Consider the following 8850-nt stretch of genomic DNA (forward strand, 5'->3'; position numbering starts at 1 on the left):
ATGATTTAAATATAATTTAGGCACATATTGATTAGGAAAATAGATTATCTCCCCATACAATACTTCACTGTCTTGGTAAAAATAATAAAGCAAAGAAAATAATTCATTTCTGAAGTTGCTTTCCTTCACTCGTAAAGGTCTGATCTTCTCCCACTATGCATATGTACCCTTTACTGTTAAGGAAAGCTTTGCATATGTAGATATAGAAGAATAAGCTACATAAATACTAAAGATATGTCATTCTCCCAAAGGAGACAAAAGTGGTTTTCAATGACTTCTTGCCTCATGTTGATGAGTCTGTAGAATTTAGAACCCATTTGGACACAGCTAATATCCCTGCTCTTGGGGTAGACATAAGGACACCAGGCCATTGGTAGGGAATACAGGCCCTTCCTCTGCTGCTGCGGAGAGATAATGACTCAAGAAAATTGGGCTAAAATTTGTTTTTAAAAAAATAAAAAATATAAGTGAAAGAATCACAGGTACTGACTGATTGGTATTACATCTTGGACCAGCCAAATGCCTTTATTTTTACTTTATATATATTTTTTGGTGGCTGTAATCAAATGTCTGTTTAAAATTCCTCATTCCCCACTGTAGGATTCTAGCTGCAATTATATTACATTGCCTTTTAACAGGCAACTCTACCATCTTCATTCATATAGTATAAGCTTTGATTGCAGTAGATCTGGATTTAATGTCTGTTTCTAAGCTAGCCCTATGTAAACTATTTGGTATTTGAATTAAACGAATACTAATGATGCACCTTGGATTTTTGGTTTTGAAGTATCTTCCTATGCTTGTGATGATTGTATTAGAAAACTAGGGTAAGGCCAGGTGCAGTGGCTCAGGCCTGTAATCCCAGCACTTTGGGAGGCTGAGGTGGGCAGATCACGAGGTCAGGAGATCAAGACCATCCTGGCTACCATGGTGAAACCCCGTCTCTACTAAAAATACAAAAAAAATTAGCCGGCGTGGTGGTAGGCGCCTGTAGTCCCAGCTACTCGGGAGGCTGAGGCAGGAGAATGGCATGAACCCAGGAGGCGGAGCTTGCAGTGAGCTGAGATTGCGCCACTGCACTCCAGCCTGAGTGACAGAGCGAGACTCCGTCTCAAAAAAAAAGAAAGAAAACTAGGCTGATAGTATAAATAGATAGAATTTCTTGGTCTGGTGTTGAGTGGAACTTCCCTAGAATGAAATTCTGAGAAATGCTCATTTACAAGTGTTGTAGTGATAGGTAAGTTCTTCCTCCATCTGGAGTTCCACTGTACCTTTGGAATGACAGTGATGTACAACGATGTCTTTCTTTCCACTCTGTCTCAATCAGTAAGAACTGGATATTACTTTAATTTGGCTACATTTTGTTCTAAAAAGTAAACATAAAAATGAACCTGAAAAGAGTTTTAGGGAGTCTGATCTCACCATATTCATATGGTGTGACAGGTATTTAAAGAGGGGAGGCATCACTGAAGCTATTTATAAACCTGAGCAACCTTTTCCAAGTTTTCATAAAGTTTTAACAATTTAAATATCCATACTGCATCTAGGTATTCAATAAATATAATTGCATATGTTGTGCTTTCCATAAATTAAAATCCTCAAATGCATCTCAAACCAAGAGGGCATTTCCACATCATGCCTATTTAAAAGCAAATACAATAGATACTATTCGTGGTCATAAAACCAGGTAAACTCCCCTACCCCATTCAAAAGGCAGCAATATCTAGTTTCCCTACATCTATTGAATGAGTGCTTTTGTGTTAAAAATCAGAATATGGAAAAAAAAAGTCAGTTTTTTCCCTTATGCATGCTGAGAACAAGCATAATCCTCTAAATGATTTTTTAAAATTTGCTGACAGTGTTATTTCTTCTAGACAACTGAGTGGGTGGAGAAAGAAAAGCGATAAGGAAAACATTTTCATCTTGCACATCTTCCTTCAGCCCCTAAAATTCTCATCTGACACTTTGCGACACGTGTAGTGGTGTCAGCATCTCTTCAAATCTAGCTCCCCTCACGTTGGACCCTCTCAGGTTGGCTTCTTGAAGATCACACCCAGACAGATCACAGTTCTCTAAATCAGTTCCTGTCAGAGTTGCTCCTCTGAGGCTACAGTTCTTCAACTTTGCATTTTTTAAGGTAGCCACTCTCAGGTTAATTCCTGTCATCTGACTTCCTTCCATATCCACACCTTTCAGATTAGCACCTTCTAAATTGGCTTTAAGACCAGAAGGATCCTCAAAATTACACCGTTTCAGAGATGCTCCTTCTGCATTAGAACAGAGCATTTGACTCCCTGGAGATTTGCACAGTCAAGCACTGATCCAGAGAGATCAGCTCATTCAAGATTTGCACAGCAAAGATTTGCATGTGCAAGATTGCAGCAGTTTAAATTGGTGATTTTGAAGTTAATGTATCGAAGATCCAAATGAGAAAGTTCAGCACCACTGAAGTTCAAACCCTGGCATCGCATTTCTGACTTGGTTGGAGTTGCTAGCAAACATCGGACAAATTCCTTTCGGGATATTGGTAAATGATCCTCTGGTGGTTGAGAATTCTTTATTGCCACTTTTAGGTGTTCAATCAATGAGTCAATACCAAAAAATCTTGCTTCTTCTAACACACCCAATAAATCAATGCCATCATTTACAATGAGCTGTCCATGACGCAAGTAGTTCAAAATGGGTTCAAAGTACCCAGGACTTTGGTCAATTAAGAAAGCTCCTCTATGATCTTGCTTATCTCCCCAGACACCTTTGTCCTTAAACATGTGGGCCAGCATAATGTCAGGTTCTTTATTCACTAAAGTGCTCCAGGTAGTTGTAAAGTACTGCCCTCCAACATGTAATGTTAGCCAGTCTGTGTGGAATCCTAGCAATCCTTCAGGAGGCTTAGAATCTGTCTGAGGATCAATAAATGGCTCTCCCTCACACACAAATAAAACATCATCATCCCTGATCAAAACAATATCATCATTCAGTCCACCTTTCCCATTATACACACTGGTGGCTTTTATGCCGAGTTTACTGCTGGCCACAGACAGCAAATCAGATAAAGTTCCATATGCAGCAACCACCTTTCCATTCTTGGGGCTGCCGTTCAGGAACAGGGTCACCCGCCTCATTGCGCTGCCCCCGTGGGTTCCTGAGTGAGCCGCCACCCTCCCACCTGGTCCTCTTCCCACCTTTTTCTCCTCCTGCCCTTCCCCTCCCTCCACCCACTCTGATTCACCTCCCTTCCCCAAATTCCTGCCCTTGGGGACACACCACACACGCACTCTGTCCCACATGAGGGTTCGGCTGGTCCTCCTTCCCACCCCTAAAAAGGATTCTTAATACACAGTCAAATTTATCGCTGAACAATTTTCAGATGTTTTAAAATCCTCATGCTGTCTTCTAACATTGTACAAGACATTTCAAAAGATATAAGAATTAAAATCTACGATCCTTGGCTTCAGGAACTAACTTCCTAGGAGGAACACAGAAAATGGAAAAAACATACTATAGGGTGGATACTGCTGAGTCTCTAGAATTGCCCTTTTAGGTTCTATCAGGTTTTTTTGTTTTTGTTTCTTTGGAGGCAGAGTCTCACTCTGTCACCCAGGCTGGAGTGCAGTGGTGCGATCTCAGCTCACTGCAACCTCCGTCTCCTGGGTTCAAGCGATTCTCCTGCCTCAGCCTCCTGAGTAGCTGGGATTACAGGCACCTGCCACCACGCTTGGCTAATTTTTTTGTATTTTTAGTAGAGATGAGGTTTCACCATGTTGGCCAGGCTGGTCTTGAACTCCTGACCTCAAGTGATCTGCCTGCCTTGGCCTCCCAAAGTGCTGGGATTACAGGTGTGAGCCGCCGCACCCGGCCTGGTTCTGTCAGTTTTGTTGGCTTCACATATTGCCATGGTTTGAATGCCCCCTCCAAAAGTCATGTTGAAATGTAATTGCCATTGTGATAGTATTAAGAGGTGGGGCCTTTAGTAAGTGACTAGGGGCGGGGCATGGTGGTTCACGCCTGTAATTCTAGCACTTTGGGAGGCTGAGGTGAAAGAATTGCTCAGGAATTCGAGACCAGCCTGGGCAACATAGTGAGACCTTGTCTCTACCAAAAAATAAACAAGGCTGGGTGCAGTGGCTCATGCCTGTAATCTCGGCACTTTGGGAGGCTGAGGCGGTTGGATCACCTGAGATTGGGAGTTCCAGACCAGCCTGGCCAACATGGTGAAACCCTGTCTCTACTAAAAATACAAAAAAAAAAATAACTGGGCATGGTGGCAGGTGCCTGTATCCCAGCTACTTGGGAGGCTGAGGCAGGAGAATCGCTTGAACCTGGGGGCCGAGGTTGCAGTGAACCGAAATTGTGCCACTTCACTCCAGCCTGGGCAAAAGAGCAAGACTCCGTCTCAATATAAACAAACAAACAAACAAACAAAATTAGCTGGGTGTGATGGCATTCACCTGTGCTCCCAACTACATGGGAAGCTGGGGTGGGAGGAATGCTTGAGTTGGTGAGGCTGAGGCTGCAGTGAGCTGAGATCTTGCTACTGCACTCCAGGATGGGCAACAGAGTAAGACTCTCTCTCTCACACACACACATACACGCACGTGCACACACACACACACACGAAGTAATTAGGTCATAAGGGCTCTGCCTTCATGAATTAATTAATGCCATTATCGTGGGAGTGGGTTAGTTATCAGAGTAGTGGTTTTCCGATTTTAAAAAAGACTAGTTCAGCCCAATTTCTCGCTTCCTTTGTCTCATACACTGGCTTGCCTTTTCAGGCTGGAATCACCAGATTCCAATGCCATGCTCTTTGATTTCCTGGACTCCAGAACCATGAGCCAACTAATTCCCTGTCTTTATGAGTTACCCAGTGATATGGTTTGGCTCTGTGTCCTTACCCAAATCTCGTGTTGAATTGTAATCCCCAGTGTTGGAGGTGGGGCCTGGTGGGAGGTGATTGGATCATGGTGGTGGTTTCTAATGGTTTAGCACCATTCCCCTAGTGCTATCTCATGATAGAGCTCTCATGAGATCTGGTTGTTTGAAAGTGTATAGCACCTCCCCCTTCACTTTCTTCTTCTTGCTCCCACCATGTAAGATATGCCTGCTTTCCCTTCACCTTCCACAATGACTGTAAGTTTTCTGAGGCCTCCCCAGCCATGCTTCCTGTAGAGCCTGTGGAACTGTGAGCCAATTAAATTTCTTTTATTTATAAATTACCCAAGTTTCAGGTATTTCTTTATACCAGTGTGAGAATGGGCTAATACACCCAGCCTGTGCTGGTGATCTGTTATAGCAACAGATAATGGGCTAAGATGTGTTTTGAAGCTTTGATACTAGAAACATGTTTATTCAGGGGAATTATCTCTTCTTGATTAATTCACCCTTTTATCATTAGAATTGTCTTTCTTAATATCTTGCAGTATAACTTATCCTAAAATCCACTTTACCAAATATTAATATAGTCACTCTGGTTTTCTTATGATTGTCGTTTATATGATATATCTTTTTCCATATTTTTTACTCTCAACCTATTTATGTCTTTATATTTAAAACTGGTTTTCTATGCACTGCATATAGTTGGGTCTTATTTTTTTATTCAGTCTAACAATCACTGCCTTTTAATTGAAGCTTTTAGAGCATTTACATTTAGTGTAATTATCAACATTGTTGGGTTTAAATCTACCATTCAGTTACTGTTTTCTATTTGTGCCATTCCTTTTTTATTCCTTTTTCCTGCATTCTTTTGGATTATTAGAATTTTTTTAGTATTTATTTTATTTCCACTATTGGTTATTAGATATACCTCTTTAGTGTTTTCAGTGGTTGATCTAGAGAAGGGGGTGGCAAATATGACTGTCTTAGTCGGCTTGGGTTGCTATAACAAAATACCACAGAGTGAGTGACTTAAACAACAGACCTTTATTTTTTACAGTTCTTGAGGCTGTAATGTCCAAGATCAAGGTGCCAGCAGATTCGGTTCCTGGTGAGGGCCCCCTTTCTGCCTTGTAGACAGCCACCTTCTTGCTGTATCCTCACATGACGGAGAGAGAAGCTCTAGTGTCTCTTTCTCTTATTTATTTATTTATTTTTTTTGAGGCAGATTCTTGCTCTGTTGCCCAGGCTGGAGTGCAGTGGCGCTATCTTGGCTCACTGCAACCTCCACATGCCAGGTTCAAGCGATTCTCTTGCCTCAGCCTCCTGAGTAGCTGGGATTACAGGTGTGCACCACCACACCTGGCTAATTTTTGGGTTTTTAGCAGAGACGGAGTTTCACCATGTTGGTCAGGCTGGTCTTAAACTCCTGACCTCCTGATCTGCCTGCCTCAGCCTCCCAAAGTGCTGGGATTACAGGTGTGAGGCACCACTCCATCTTCCTCTTCTTTTACAGCCACCAATCCCATCCTGGGTGCTCTACCCTCAAGATCTCATTTAAAGCTAATTACCTCCCAAAGGTCCCACCTCCTAATACCATCACACTGGGGGTTAGGGCTGCAACACATCAATCCAGGTGGAGGAGACACAAACATTCAGTTTGTAACAATGTCCCAATGGCTAAATTTGGCCTATTTTTATATAATCCTTGGGCTAAGAATGTTTATACATTTCTTAAGAGTTGCAAAAACAAAACAAAACAAAAACAAAAGGAGGAAGAAAAATATGTGATGAATATGCAACAGAGACCACTTGCAGTTTGCAAAGCCCAAAATATTTACTGTCTGTCCCTTTATAGAAAATACTTGCTGACCCCTGCTCTAGGGTTTATAACATGCATCTTTGGCCAGGCATGGTGGCTCATGCCTGCAATCCCAGCACTTTGGGAGGCCGAGGTGGGTGGATCATCTGAGGTCAGGAGTTTGAGACCAGCCTGACCAACGTGGTAAAACCCCATCTCTACTAAAAATACAAAATTAGCTGGGCATGGTGGCACACACCTGTAATCCCAGCTACTAGGGAGGCTGAGGCAGGAGAATCGCTTGAACCTGGGAGGCGGAGGTTGCAGTGAGCCGAGATTGAGCCATTGCACTCCAGCCTGGGCAACAAGAGTGAAACTCCATCTCAAAGAAAAAAAAAAAGAAAAAAAATGCATCTTTAAAATATCCGTGTACATAGAGATAATATTACACCGTTTCACATACAATGTAAAAGCCTTTCTTTTTTTTTTTTTTTTTTGAGACGGAGTCTCGCCCTGTTGCCCAGACTGGGGTGCAGTGGCACAATCTCGGCTCACACAGCCTCTGCCTCCCAGGTTCAAGTGATTCTCCTGCCTCAGCCTCCTGAGTAGCTGGGACTACAGGTGCCTGCCACCACTCCTGGCTAATTTTTTTGTATTTTTAGTAGAGACGGGGTTTCGCCACATTCACCAGGCTGGTCTTGAACTCCTGACCTTGTGATCCGCCCACCTCAGCCTCCCAAAGGGCTGGGATTACAGGCGTGAGTCACCGTGCCCGGCCAAAAGCCTTTCTTTTAAAGAAATTGAAAAACAAACAAAATCTTATTTTTATTATTCAGCTTTAGTCAGAATTTGAATGTTTCCCATCTCTGTGTGATTTTTCAGAATTGTTCTTTGCCTGGCCTTTTAGAGTTTCATCTTACTCATACACAGTTTGGTAATCACTAACACACTGTGGAAGATTCCTAGGAAGAATTTCTGGAAGGCTTTTTATGCCTAGGTGCCTCTTCTCCAGTAATTTACCCTGCAAATTCCTGCTGACTCACTCTCTTGGAATTCCAATCTCTCTCCTCAAATCAGTGGGAGACTACCATGCTCTGTTTGAACTCTCCCTCCTGTTTCGTTGTCCAGAAAGTGTCTCCGGGAAGAAAACTGGAGCAATTGTAAGGCTCCCTTGCTTTTGTTCCCCCCTCTCTCAGGAATCACTGTTTTGTGCTGCCTATTGTCCAATGTCTAAAAACATTATTTCACCTTTTTTTTTTTTTTCTAGTTTTCTAGGTGTTTACTCACGGAGGACAAGTACGGGAGCAGTTAGTTACTCTGTTATAGCAAAAGTGAAAGTCTCCTCATTCTTTTTTTTTTTTTCTTTCCTCAATTTTTTTTTTTTTTTTCTTTTTGAGACAGGATCTCACTTTGTCGCCCAGGCTGGAGTGCAGTGGCATGATCATGGCTCACTGCACCCTTGATGTCCCAGGCTCAAGTGATCCTTGCACCCAGGCTCCTAAGTAGCTTGGACTACAGGTGCACGCCACCAAACCTGGCTAATTTCTGTATTTTTTGCAGAGATGGGGCCTCCCTATGTTGCCCAGGGTGGTCTTGAACACTTGGACTCCAGTGATCCTTCTGCCTTGGCCTCCAAAGGTGCTGGAATTACAGGCATGAGCCACTGCGCCCAGCCTCCCTCAATATTTTGTTTAACAACTTCATAGATTCAATTGTATGGATGTACTCTAATTTATTTAGTTAGTCCTCACTGATGAATTGTTTGTTTTGGATTGTTTTTTAATACAAATAATGCTGCAATAAATAACTGTGCATATGTGATTTTATACTTGTGTATATGTGTGGGATAAAATTCTAAAAGTGTGATCTCACTGAGTATGAGATTATTTGTAGATGAATTTTTACCAACTTAAGATTCAATGATTGGAGCCCTACAGATTAACTGAAAAAAGACAGATTGACAGAAGAAAAGACAAGTTTATTCATGTATGTGGAAGTGTACAGAAAAAGTGACACTCCCTACAGTTAGAGTTAAGGATTTATGTATCATCTTAATAAGGAGAGACAGGACCTTCAAGGAAGAGAGTTCGGACTTCAAGGGAAAGCAAATGGTGAGAAACTAGTGAGAAACAAGTGAGAGCAAAGAAGTGGAAGGTACAGACAATTCTGATAACCTT

At 42.2% G+C, this 8850-nt stretch overlaps 1 pseudogene; it reads right to left on the minus strand.

Moving 5' to 3' along the window:
* Window positions 1-1953: 1953 nt before the first annotated feature.
* LOC100611247 (BTB/POZ domain-containing protein KCTD9-like) lies at window positions 1954-3122 on the minus strand (annotated as a pseudogene).
* Window positions 3123-8850: the final 5728 nt, after the last annotated feature.

The sequence above is a fragment of the Pan troglodytes genome, chromosome 11 (genome assembly GCF_028858775.2).
Source record: "Pan troglodytes isolate AG18354 chromosome 11, NHGRI_mPanTro3-v2.0_pri, whole genome shotgun sequence".
NCBI lineage: Eukaryota > Metazoa > Chordata > Mammalia > Primates > Hominidae > Pan > Pan troglodytes.